Source organism: Dasypus novemcinctus, chromosome 14 (genome assembly GCF_030445035.2).
Source record: "Dasypus novemcinctus isolate mDasNov1 chromosome 14, mDasNov1.1.hap2, whole genome shotgun sequence".
Classification (NCBI taxonomy): Eukaryota; Metazoa; Chordata; class Mammalia; order Cingulata; family Dasypodidae; genus Dasypus; species Dasypus novemcinctus.
The window spans coordinates 7,033,454-7,044,682 of record NC_080686.1 but is presented as its reverse complement, the minus strand read 5'-3'; positions in this window follow the sequence as shown (position 1 = coordinate 7,044,682).

Below are 11,229 nucleotides of genomic sequence, written 5' to 3'. Positions count from 1 at the left end.
TGTGTCCATTGCACATCTATGTCAAGTGGGGGCTTAGATTCCACATGGATACTGGATGCACTCCTCCTGCTTTCAGTTGTAGACACTCTAGGCTCCATGGTGTGGTGGTTGACCTTCTTCAACTCCATGTTAGCTGAGTGGGGTAAGTCCAATAAATCAAAGTGTAGGAGCTGAAGTCTGTTGTGGCTCTGGGCCTGAGTATCATATTATCAGTCCAGAGATTCAAATCCCCTAAATATATCTTAAACCCCAGCACCAACTACAATTCCAATAAAGTAGCATGCAAGTCTTGTGGGAAGAGATCCCCTCTGAGTCCAATTCCATCACACAGAAACACCAGCTCCAAAGAAGGGTCATCTGCCATGGCAGTGAACCCCATCTGCCATGACCATAGAACCCATGGGTCTCTTTATCCCTCAAAAGAACCAATACCTGGGGTTGTATCTACTTTATCTGTCTCTTAGAATCTGTTCAGTTGTGCATAAGGGCATTCCTTCTGACAACCTCCAGACCTTTTTTTAGAGACTCATAGACTTATAATCTCATTTCTCCTTTCCATTTCCCCCTTCCATTAGGTCAAACAGCATTTTGAAGTCATGTTATTATATGTAGACAGGGATATTCTGCTGATCCATATTGAACCTTTAATTCAAGGTCATTTTCTAGTTGCATCTTCAGCTGGTATGTGGTAGTGATCCCTCGGTGCCAGGGAGGCTCATCCCCGGGTGTCATGTCCCACGCTGGAGGGAATGCACTGCATCTACATGCTGAGTTGGCTGTGAGAGTGGCCACATTTGAGTAACATGAAGGCTGTCAGGAGGAAACTCCCAGGCACAGTGCTACTCTAGGCCTTGTTCTTATTGCAGGTGTATAGGCTCAAAAGCATAGCCATTAGTATCAGGACACCACTGTTGGGCCATCCTTCCTTCTTGGTTCTTGCCGTTGCACCTGGGGGACTGCCGCTGCTCCCCCAGGGTCCATGACAGTGACCCCACGGCCAGGAGCCCAGTACCCCCCCAGCTGTTGTTTTTAATTATTTCCACTATGAGTATATCTAGACATTACTATATACCCTGGGCATATGCCCTGTATAACTCCCTGTCAACCACATATATCCTGTCAATAACATCCTATATCAGTATTCCTCCACTGCCATTGTTGAACTACTCTGTGATCCAAAACTTCCTGTAAAGTAAATCCCAGCATAATGTCAGCTTCACAAGAGTCTTAGATCACTGAAATTCATATATACAATATACAGTACTTCCCCAGATCCACCATAAAACCTTTTCCCTTCCACAGCGATAATCTTTTAACTTATTGATATCATATTTCCCGAAACTGATGTACAGATTCCGAAACAATAGCTTTCAAACAAGGTGACATCTGTGCTTACTATGTGGTCCATACTTTAGGTTGTACAGTTTTCTAAATTTTTTAGTTATCCTATGTTTTGCCTTATGGTTTACATTATTAGTCTGTCATCCCCTATATGTTTTTGGTGTAATATTACATGTTCTATATTCATCCTCATGTACTCTCACAAAACTCCTCTCTTGCCCTCATGCTTACCTTGGTTCCACCCATTCCACATCCATTTTCCCCTCCCCTTGGGGCCCACAATGCCAGCCACTCTCCATTTCCCAAGAAGCCATGTCCAGAGATACTTGCAGCAGTATTCAGGGCCTGACTTTCTTAACTGCCCTAATGCCCTGGGAGCCATCCTTTCTCACGAGAGATACAGTTTTCTCTATTTGATGGCATTAGTCCTCCCCAGGATGTGGGTCCACCCCAACTCTCACTTCTTGGGTCTCTTCCCAATGGTACAACCCACCTTGGCAAAATGAGCCTTCAGCTATTCCCCCGGAGTCCGTCCCGCATCAGACCATACCCCCTGAGCATCCTAAACAGGTAACCCTCCTACTTATACTTTGATATGATTTTCTCAACATTTTGTTCTCAACGAACACCTGACACTCTCCCATGTTCGTATGTTGCCCCTCCCTCCCCCCAATTTTTGGACAATATTACCCCTCTGCCCATCCCCAGCCCTCCTCAAATCCACAAAGCCCCACCCGAAGGCAACCCCTTGCCCCCATTTTGTCCCTTCTTTGTGCTCATACTTACCTCCAGCTCATCAAAGAATCCACCCCTGTAGACGTTAACTCACATCCTTCCTCCACCCCCTGATTTCCTGTAAGCCTCTTTTCCAGACTCTAGCTCTCTGAGGCAGTTTGCTTTTTTCATATCATTGAGGTCATGTAGTATTTGTCCTTCAATGCCTGGGTTGCTTCACTCAACATAAGATTCTCAAGGTTCATCCATGTTATCACGTGTGAATGTAGTGTATTTGTTCTTACAGCCGAGTAGTATTCCATTGTGTGTATATACCACATTTTATTGGTCCACTCATCTGTTGATGGACATTTGGATTGATTCCAATTTTTGGCAATAGTGAACAATGCTGCTATGAACATTGGTGTACATATATTGGTTTGTGTCCTTGTTTTCAGTTCTGCTGGGTATATACCCAGCAGTGGTATTGCTGGGTCATATGGCAAATCTATGGTTAGTTTTTTGAGAAACCGCCAAACTGTCCTCCAGAATGGTTGGATCCTTCTGCATTCCCACCAGCAGTGGATGAGTGTTCCCCTTTCTTCACATCCTCTCCAGCATTTGTATTCTTCTCTTTTTTTCATAGCTGCCAATCTTATGGGAGTAAGATGGTATCTCATTGTAGTTTTGATTTGCATTTCCCTGATAGCCAGAGATTTGGAGCATTTTTTCATGTGCTTTTTAGCCATTTGTATTTCTTCTTTGGAGAATTGTCTTTTTAAATCTTTTTCCCATTTTTTAAATGGGTTGTTTATCTTTTTGTTTTCAAGATATATGATGATATATCTGAACTTTCAATTCGATTCCATTGGTCTGTGTGTCTCTCCTTATGCCTATACCATGCTGTTTTCACTACTGTAGCTTTGTAGTATGTTTTGAAGTCAGGAAGTGTGATTCCTCCTATTTCGTTTTTCTTTTTCAATATGTCTTTGGCTATTCGGGGCCTCTTTCCTTTCCAAATAAATTTCATAGTTAGTTTTTCTAGTTCCCTAAAGAAGGCTGTGTTGATTTTTATTGGGATTGCATTGAATGTGTAGATCAGTTTTGGTAGGATAGACATCTTAATAATATTCAGTCTTCCTATCCATGAACAAGGAATATTCTTCCATTTATTTAGGTCTTCTTTGATTTCCTTGAACAGTCTTGTATAGTTCTTGGTGTATAAGTTTTTTACCTCTTTAGTTAAATTTATTCCTAAGTATTTGATTTTTTTATTTACTATTATGAATGGTATTTGTTTCTTGATTTCCTCCTGATCTTGCTCATTATTGGTGTACAGAAGTGCTACTGATTTTTGCACATTGATCTTATAACCTGTGACTTTGCTGAACTCTTTATGAGTTCTAGAAGCTTTGTTGTAGATCTCTCAGGGTTTTCTATGTATAGGATCATGTCATCTGCAAATAATGAAATTTTGACTTCTTCCCTTCCAATTTGAATGCCTTTTCTATCTGGTTCTTGCCTCAGTGCTCAAGCAAGTACTTCCAAGACAATGTTAAATAGGAGCGGAGACAATGGGCATCCTTGTCTTGTTCCTGAGTTTAGAGGGAAGGATTTCAGGATTTCGCCATTGTAAACAATGTTGGCTGTAGGTTTTTCATATATACTCTTTATCATGTCCAAAAAGTTTCCTTGTATTCCGATCTTTTGGAGTGTTTTTAGCAAGAAGGGGTGCTGTATTTTGTCAAATGCCTTTCGTGCATCTATAGATATAATCATGTGATTTTTTTCCTTCAATCTGTTTATATGGTGTATCACATTGATTGATTTTCTTATGTTGAACCATCCTTGCATACCTGGAATAAATCCCACTTGGTCATGGTGTATAATTCATTTAATGTGTTGTTGAATATGATTAGCAAGTATTTTGTTAAGTATTTTTGTGTCTAGGTTCATTAGAGAAATTGGTCTGTAATTTTCCTTTCTTGTGGTGTCTTTGTTTGACTTTGGTACTAGGATAATGTTGGCCTCATAGAAGGAGTTCGGCAATGTTCCTTCTGTTTCAATGTTTTGGAAGAGTTTCAACAGGATTGGTGTTAGTTCTTTCTGGAATGTTTTGTAGAATTCACCTGTGAAGCCGTCTGGCCCTGGGCTCTTCTTAGTGGGAGGTTTTTAATGACTGATTCTATCTCTTTGCTTGTGATTGGTTTGTTAAGATCATCAATTTCTTCTTTCATCAATATGGGCTGCTTATGTGTTTCTAGGAATTTGTCCATTTCCTCTAAATTGTCATTTTTTTGGAATATAGTTTTTCAAAGTATCCTCTTATGATAGTCTTTATTTCTGTGGGGTCAGTGGTGATATCACTTTTCTCATTTCTTATTTTGTGTATTTGCATCTTTTCTCTTTTTTTCTTTGTTAGTCTCGCTAAAGGTTTGTCAATTTTGTTGATCTTCTCAAAAAAACCAGCTCTTGGTCTTGTTTATCTGTTCAAGTGCTTTCTTATTTTCTATTTCATTTAGTTCTGCTCTTATCTTTGTTATTTCCTTCCTTCTTCTTCCTGTTGGGTTACTTTGTTGTTGTTTTTCTAATTCCGTCAAAAGCGCAGTTAGTTCTTCAATTTTTGCTCTTTCTTCTTTTTTGATATGTGAATTTATGGCTAAATATTTCCCTCTCAGTACTGCTTTTGCTGCATCCCATAAATTTTGGTATGTTTTGTTATCATCATTTGTTTCAAGGTAGTCATTGATTTCTTTTGAGATTTTCTCTTTGACCCATTGTTTTTCTAAGAGTGTGCTGTTTAATTTCCAAATTGTGGTGTGAAGTCTGGACCTCTGCCCCTTGCAAATTTCCAGCTTCACTCCACTGTGGTCAGAGATATTGTTTTGTATGATTTCAATCTTTCTGAATTCATTAAGCCTTTCTTTGTGCCCTAGCATATGGTCTATCTTGGAGAATGTTCCATGTGCGCTTGAGAAAAATGTATATCCTGCTGTGTTTGGGTGTAATGATCTATATATGTCTATTAGATCCAGCTCTTCTAATATACTGTTTGGTTTCTTTAGTGATTCTCTTTTGAGATGTTCTGTCCAGAGTTGATAGTGGTGTATTAAAATCCCCCACTATAATTGTAGATGCATCTATTTTTTCACTTAGTTTTTCCAGCGTTTGTCTCACGTATTTAGAGGTACCCTTTTTAGGAGCATAAATATTTATGATTGTTCGATTTTCTTGACAGATTGTCCCTTTCACTAAAATGTAGTATCCTTAGTATCCTTCTTTGTCTCTCACAATTGTTTCACATTTAAAGTCTATTTTGTCTGATATTAATATAGTTACTCCTGCCTTTTTTTGGTTGTTGTTTGCTTGTATGATTGTTTTCCAGCCATTCACTTTCAACCTCCATGAGTCTCTGGGTCTAAGATGTGTCTCTTGTAGACAGCATATAGATGGGTCATATTTCCTTATCCAGTGTCCCAGTCTGAATCTTTTGATAGGTGAGTTTAATCCATTGACATTCAGTGTTATTACGTTCAGAGAATTATTTGTGGTAGCCATATTTTGGTTGGATTTGTGTTTGTTATATTTTGTTAGTATTATTTTATTTTCCCCTTCTACTTTTGTCTTTTTTGTTGCTCTTACACTCTCCTCCATCTCTGACTGTCCTGTTTTTTCCTTTCTTCCTGCAGAACTCCCTTAAGAATTTCTTGAAGGGGAGGTTTCTTGTTGATATACTCTTTCAGTTTCTTTTTATCTGTGAATATTTTGAACTTTCCATCATTTTTGAATGCTAGTTTAGCTGGATAGAGTATTCTTGGTTGGAAATTTTTTTCCTTTAGTACCTTGACTATAGCATGCCACTGGCTTCTTGCCTCCATCATTTCAGATGAGAAATCAGCACTTAATCTTATGGGGATTCCCTTGTATGTGATGGTTTTCTTTTCTCTTGCTGCTTTTAGAATTTTCTCTTTATCTTGAGCGTTGGATAATTTGACAAGTATATATCTTGGGGTGGGCTTGTTGGGGTTTATGACCAGTGGAGTGCGCTGTGTTTCTTGAATATGTACATCTGTCTCTTTCAGTAGATTTGGGAAGTTTTCCATCATTATTTCCTGCAACACTCCTTCTGACCCCTTTCCCTTCTCTTCTCCTTCTGGGATGCCTATAATACGTATGTTTGAGGGTTTTGCATTATCATTCAAGTCCCTAAGTCCTATCTGGATTTTTTCTACCTTTTTATTGACCACTTCTACTATCTGTTTTTTTTCCAATGCACTGTCTTCCACATCGCTAATTCTCTGCTCTGCCCCTTCTAGTCTGCTGATATTTGCTGCAAGTGTATTTTTGATTTCTTGAACTGTGGCGTTCATTTCCATCATATCTGTTATTTTTTTGTGCATGTCTGCAATTTCCCCTGCAAGTGTTGTCTTCATGCTGTTAACCTCTTTCATTACTTCATCAAATTTGTTGGTGGTAAATGATCTGACATCTTTCATTGCTTGTGCGAAGTTCTGTTCCCCTTCCTGATTTTTAGTTTGTTGATTGGATTCAGCCATGTTTTCCTGATTACTGGTTTGGTTTGTAGATTTTTGTTGCTGTCTGGTCATCATTTTTTCTTGACGGGTTTAATCAGTTCCTTCACTTCTTTGTCTAGTCTTGGAGATTAATTAGCTGTTGTGTTTGTGTAAGTGTTATATCTTCTCTTTGTCACTTTGTTCTTCTTATTCCAATTTCTTATTGCTGGTTAAGTTCACTTTAAAGGAAAGTATTAGTGCTGGGGAAAGGCAATTGTGTAAGGAAGGAAAATGTGTAAAGTAGTATTGGTGATATATATGTTAACAAAGCAACAATATGAGTTCTGGGAGGATGGAGGTTAGATCATGTAAATTGTGTAGAGTTATAGTAGAAGGAAAGTACCTATAATGAGGTAGACAACTGAATATGGGAGGAATATGGTAGGTACTAAGAAGCTATTGTTTTTGTGAGAGAGGGAAAGAGAAAAGACAGGTAATAGTTTCAAGGGCGGATACCAGATGGAAAACTAAAAAAGGTATTAGAAATTAAGAGTTAGACACTTTGTGGATCAAAGAAAGGGAGGTGGAATATAGGAGAGATAGCAGATGGTGGAGGATATCAAGTTGTAGGGGAAAGGGAATAGTGTAGATAGCCTAAATCTATTCACAGAGAAATGAGGCAGTGGAGGATGAGGAAACCCCGCAAATGTGTGGTGTTTCATGCAGGACCTATTGTATTGTTAAGATAAAATAGAATAAGAAGAAGATCTGGGACAAGAAAGAGAGGATTAAAAAAAAAAGAAAAAGAGACTTTGGGGGACACGCTGGGAGAAAAGACTAGGGGATAATGCAATGCCAGGAATCAGAACATTAAAAAACTAGAATAAACAATAGAAATAGAATAAAAATAAAAACAAAACAAAATAAAACAAAGAAGAAAAAATGCAACCTTGAGGGCTAGGACATTCAAGGGCCTCAGATGAACCTCAGGGTGTGGTGGATTCAGGGATGGACAGTCTGAGGTATTGAGGCCTCAAGAGGTCTGAGTCTCTGGTGTGTGGGCCGCCAGAGTACAGGGAACTCAGACCTGGCAACTTTGAGTCCAGTTAACAGGAAGCCTAGGAGCACCACAGTGCATCACAGCCTTCAGGGATCCCTGCAGCTGGGTGCCAGCCCTATGGGTGAGGTCTCATCCACAAGCTCTATCCTGTGTTCTGTGTCCTACAATTCACTCACTAGGGTCTATTGTCTGGATATATCACCAATTGACTTCAGGAACCCTCCCACCTTGTGGTCCCCAGGAACTTCCACCTGGGGACTCCTCTAGGCTGCAGCCAATTTAATGACTCAGATCAATATCCAGGTCCGGGGGAGGGGCTCCAGCCAGAAACGCTAATAACAGAGTCCAAACCCGAAATTCCCACACTTCGCAAAATATTCCCCTACTCAGCCTCCAAACGTCTGCCACCCCATGAGACCCTGGCAGCGTCCCTCTGCCGCCACCACCCTGAGACTGCCGAAGGTCAGCAGCATGGCCCGGGGGGAAGAGGGCGTGGCTCCAGGCGGAAACACCACCGTTTGTGTCTGAAATCAAAAATTTCCCCCGCCCCGCCCCAAAACCCCCGTCTGTCTGCCCAAATGGGTCCACAAGCACCTCCCTTCCTACCAACCCCCCAGTAGGCCGCCCAGGGCCCACGAACTCCCCAGTACTGCAGAGCTTCCAAAAAAAAAAAACAAAGAACAGAAACCCCACCACTGGGCCTGGCATGGCTCTCCCTGCCGCCGTGGCCCGGCCCGGCACCCCCCGCCACCGCGGCCTGGCCTGGCTACCCCCGCCACCACCTACCCAAAGAGGGAATCCTCCACACGTACCTGGGATCTCCGTGTATATTTCACAGACGGATCCTCTCTGTTACCTTCCCTCCAAATCGATGTCCAGACACCTTCGGACCAGCAAAAATCCCAAAACAGCCCAGTCCCAAAGAGTCTCCAACGCCGCCCAGCTGACTCCCCGCGGGAGACACCAACAGGGAAGTTCACTCAGCCACCATCTTGCCCCTCCGTGTTTCTTTATCTCGATGGTTATTCAGTTAATCAGTTTCTTTCTCTATTCTAGGGTTTTATTTACTTGCTGTTTTTGTGTGTGTGATAAGTTTTCTCTTTGAGAAGTTGTTACTCTTATTCTATTTCCTTGCTGTTGTCTATGTTCACTTGAAAGAAAAAGATTAGGGCCAGAGATAGGGAAAGAGTCAAGAAGAGAAAATTAATAATAGTAATTATAATACTAAAAGGTAGAAGAGGAACCATATAAGATGTAGAGAAATGAATAATTAACTCATGTAAGAAGGGTAGAGAATAAGAATAAAAAGTGGAGTGCAAACAATTAAATGAAAAACCAAATAGAGAAAAATATCTGGAATGAAAAAAAGGCCAGAATCATAAGAAGAGAGGGAAAGAGAAAAGACAATAAGAAAAAAGCTTAAAAAAGAAAGAAAACAGGGAATTAAGGACATAGAAATAAAAACAAGAAAAACTGAAGACTAAGCAAAGAGAGGTAGAATGCAGGAACAAAAACAGAAAGCAGATAATAGAAAGATGAATGAAGGAAAAGAATTAGCATAGGTACACAAAACTGGTATACAAAGAAAGGGGAAATACAACAAACAAGAAATAAGACAGCAGCACCTAATATATATATATACACATATATACAAAACAAAGAGTGGAAAAATGAAAAAAGGAAAGAACAAAAAAAATTCAAGGAAGGAATCAAACAAAATCTTAGGAAATACAGCCTTCCCTCTTTGACCACTATGGAACTTCTCTGGTTGCTGGTGTTCATCAATTTCCCTGCAGGCTGCCCTCTGTAGGTTTTGAATCAGATTTTAACAAGTAAACTAAGTTAAATTTTTCCTTGTTTAAGAAAGATAAGAGACCCAAGAGAAGCTAATAGAAAAATACTGTCTATTTGTTCCCTGCCTTAAAGTATCAGCTGGGTTTTGATAACCCGGTATGTCATTACTCTAAGGAGAGGCAAGAATTGAGTCTGGGACCTCATATATTCAAATCAGAGACTCTTCCCCTGATCTAAATTTTCTCATTGGGTCTATTAGCTAGAGAGTTATACTGTCACTTTCCCTAGGACTGGTTTGACTCCTTGCAGTTGGGTAGATTCCTGCTGACTAACATGTCTGTACCTGCCCTCTTTCTATTACTATTGCTTTCTCTCCCAGAGCAGAATATGATAGCCTGTGCGATCAGAAAACCCCCACTTCTCCTGGTCAGGTTGAGTTCCCTTATGAAAATAAAATGGGACCCTGATATTCAAAATGAGTCTGAGAAATGAGTCTCAATTCTCTTTCAGGCCTCCTGCTCTTTTCAGGGTCTCTAAATAGGCCCTTAGAAGGTTAAGTGCTTTCTACTGTTTGCCTCCTGAAGGCAAGTTGGAATTTTGATAGTTTTCAGCACCAGACCAGTCAATTGCCTGACTCTGCCTTCTCCAAGCCCAAGTTCATCTCTTCCAGGTTGGCTAGGTAAATCAAGCTGCTTGAGCAGATTTGTCTCTCTCTTCCTCCCAGGGCCACTTCTTCCCAGTTGGTATGCTCCCTACAGTTCAAAGGAAATCCAGGTGACCAAAATTTTCTCCACCCTTTGCCAGGACCCTCTTACTCCCAGAGAATGCTCCCTCATGCTCAGTAGCTGGTGGGAGTCAGGGGTTCCACAGCAGTTTTTTGCCTTGAGGGTGGGGCTTAACTGCTCTCCATTTCCAGATGCTGGGGTTGAGAAACTCAAGGTTTTCCCTTGGACTTTTTATATCTTTGTTCTGTTTCCTCCAGATCAATTCCCTGAAGCCTTCTGCACTGTGCATTCCCAAAACAGCTCACTCAGGCAGGATCTTGCCCCTTTTCAGCCTTTTTTTTTTTTTTTTTTTTTTTTGCAAGAGAGGTTGTGACTGCCCAATTAAAATGATGGCATATTGCCCCAATCTCTCCCTTTTAATTATAATACTTTTGAACACTTTTTACTTAACTCATAACATATTAAATAAACTTTTTTTATTACTTCAGCTTTTCAAGGTGAAAGAACAAATCTTTTGCAGCAGTTTGAAATAAAAAGATGCACTTTATTATTTGACTTTGAGAAATCAAAATTTCAAAATTTGTTAGGTTTAAGCATTATGTTCTTTTAGAAGTGAGAATACTTTTAACTTAAACATTCAAGGACATGATAAGTTTGAAGTACAAAAAACAATTAATATAAAATTAGTTTAGACTTTCTGCTTGCATAATGATTCAGAAGAAAAGCTATAAACTTTTACAAAGACAGAGTAATGATTTAAGAAAATTTGTGACTGGTAGATCAGTCATACTGGTCTACAGTGGTCACACTGCTCACACTATACTGGTAGCATAGTGCTGTATCAGTATACTATTTGATACTAAGGCTTTTAAAACTTTATAGATAGACCCATAAAATCTCACTCAACTTTGACCACAAAATTCCTTTTCCATGAACCTTCTGCACTTTCTGTATCCATTCAGATTTTGTCCCACTGTTCCAACCCAACTCCTGAAGGGTAAGAGCAGATGAGGCCATGAGACCAAAGAATGCACCAGAGAATCAGATATAAACTTTATTGGGGCTTTTGGGCAGGAGAAAA